Raw genomic sequence first — 2607 nt, forward strand, 5'->3', positions numbered from 1 at the left:
GCTGTAACCTTAGTTTCAAAACCTTAAGTGGGAAGTCACAGAGGTGCAGGGTCCAAACGCGATGCCGGAGCTGCTAGTTTTGACGTTACATTTAAAATAGCATTCTGGTGGCTGCCTCCAATTTTGGCTAGAGATGAATCCCCGAGGCCTACAATATACCAGATGTTTGGGGTTACTGGAGACCATAAGCATTTGCTCTTAGCTTGCTGTATGGGTGACGAAGCAGAAAATCATACAGATAAATGCTGCCCTTCAATTTCTCTTTGCGTGTCTAGCTCTCCTCCGAGATGGGGGCTGCGGGGAAGATCTCTGCAGCTGGTGTGGACACAGCGAAACCAGCAGCTGTGCCGTGAGGTCGTGGCTTGCAGGCAGGCGCTGTGCTGGGTGTCGTTCACTGACTTCTCACCCTTACCCTCCTCCTCGAAGGAGCAGAGCACATGCAAGATGAGCCAGGTGGTGCTTTCATGATAAATGTGAGTTATAAAACCATCCGTGCCATTAGCAAGGCTCCAGCCAGACCTCGGCAGCTGCTTGTGATGTTTAGGATGCTCCTCGCTCCTGCCCTCCTTCCTGTTTGCAGCTTGCCGTGAGATGGTGCCACCCTCGATAGTGACCCGACAGGCTGGAGGAGCAGATGGCGAAGTCTGCAGGCCTTGCCAAAATGGCCTGGGACAGAGGCTGTGCCGCCAACGTGCTTTCCTCAGTGCTGCGTGCCGTGGACACGTAACCACACGTTACACCATGGCGTAACCACGGACAGCGAGGAGAACTGGGGTATTTCTCTGAGGTTGGGTTGCTGGCCACACTTTTGTGTACACCAGCAAATGCCTTGCAGAGCCTCTGCGGGCTGCAGCAGCTGTCCTGGGAGCAGGACCTCATAGCAGCAGATCGTTACAGCATTAATTGCATCATTAGCTCTGTTGCTTTGATAGCACAGGTGGTGTTGCTGTGTGCCTGCTAAGAGACGTGTTGGAGTAGGGGAAAATCCTCCGGCCTTCGCTGAGGTGCTGACCATGCCTGGGTGGCCCAGGTGCACCACTGCTCTGCACGTTCTTCCCTCTTTTTCTTCTGCCTCCATCACCTTCTGTTACCGTGTCACAACACGAGTGCAGTGCAAGATACCGCATCAGTGACACGGTGGTTTTGGGAGTCTTTTCTGGCACCTTAGGAGGTCAGAAATGGCAGGTGTCATTTTGCTGAGAGGTGTCTGAGTTTGCTGTTCAGCAGAAGGCCCGAGCAGTGCTGCGGAGTTCGGGTGGGAGAGGGGTCTCTTGTCCCAGAAGTAGTCAGAGGTGCTGGATTTTAGGAGTGCAAGCCCTGCAAGAGCACATGTAACCGCTGCCGGGGACTCCAGGTGTGGGGAGCAGTTGTGTGTCTGACAAGTGTGTAGTGTACCAGCTTTTACAGTTTTACTTAGATACTTAAATACTTTTTCAATAAATCTGCAGATCCAGATACAGGAGATGTAAAGCTCCCACCAACGGTGTATTTTTTTTCCTGGTTCTGTCTCATGTATGCATTTAAATTAGTGCACGTAAACCAGCATGAGTTTTGTTCTTCCGACTTGCAGACTTAGGCCTGGAGACAGTTCAGTGCCTGTTGCATGATCTTATTGTGGTAAGAGATGAAGCGGTGGACTGAGCAGCAGCTGTGTGTGGATAGCCCTGTGTGTCTGCCTCGGTTTGTGAGGATGTCTGTTGATTCACCCAAGCTCCACTAAACCACATTCCTAACTTGTGACTGATGGCAGTGGTGTTGGCAGGTTTTCAGGTTGTTAGTCTCCTCTGACTAGAGGTTGATGCTCTTGCTTGCAACCCTGAATTTTCACGTCTGTCTTGCACATCTGTTATTAATTGTCTGTATTTTTGCCTGATACTGGATGGCTGCTCTTGTAGCCAGTGTGATGAAAGAGTAGTTACTCCAGGCTTTCTGCTGGGAGGTTCAAGTAGGTGGTGGTGGTGTTGCCTGCAGCTCTAGTAAAACATGACAGGTAAAGTATGGTGAGATGTGACTCACTATGAGAACATTTTGGATAGGGTGCAAGTTTGAAGCGCAGTACAGGCGGTGCGCTTTTGAAAGTTACAGTAACGGGGGTGTTGTGTTTTCCTGTTGTCTTGGAGCAGTCACATAAATATTTATCTTTTTTTCCTCTGAAGCAAAAGCTGGCAGGCTGACAGACGGGCAGCTTACAGGACGGACTCTCTGGCTACTGACCATTTAGCTGGTAAGTTCTTATTTTGGGAGAGCTGAAGATCTTGCTATTGCTGAGCTTGCTTATCAGAGTGGCATTCTGAGTGTATCCCTAAGTCAGCAGGAGTTCGGGCACCTTTTAAAAATAAGTCTTTTTTGGGAAGAGGCAGCATCCTGGGCCCTGTTTGGGTTACACAGTGGTCTTGTACTGACTATCCAGACCTTTGGATACTCATTTAAAAATTGCACAATATTAATAATTGATAGATTAATTAGAGTATGCTTTAACAACTTCTGGTGTCCCCCTTTCCAGTGACCTTCTTAGGTTGCACATCTTCTGCCTCCTTAATGAGGATCTCTGGTTTTGGTGACTGCTGTGCTGTGAGGAAATATCCCCCCTGAGTTCCTATCCGGTTC

The 2607-nt window shown here is 49.4% G+C and overlaps 1 protein-coding gene across 1 annotated transcript in view; it reads left to right on the forward strand.

The window, feature by feature from the left end:
* The first annotated feature begins 2153 nt into the window (after positions 1-2153).
* HDLBP (high density lipoprotein binding protein) overlaps positions 2154-2607 on the forward strand; it is an 18974-nt gene continuing 18520 nt past the window's right edge. The window contains exon 1 of the mRNA XM_010182958.1: positions 2154-2224. The gene's annotated coding sequence lies outside the window, so the exon portion shown is untranslated. The remainder of the gene's footprint in view (positions 2225-2607) is intronic.

This window comes from Mesitornis unicolor, unplaced genomic scaffold (assembly GCF_000695765.1).
Source record: "Mesitornis unicolor isolate BGI_N332 unplaced genomic scaffold, ASM69576v1 scaffold32014, whole genome shotgun sequence".
Classification (NCBI taxonomy): domain Eukaryota; kingdom Metazoa; phylum Chordata; class Aves; order Mesitornithiformes; family Mesitornithidae; genus Mesitornis; species Mesitornis unicolor.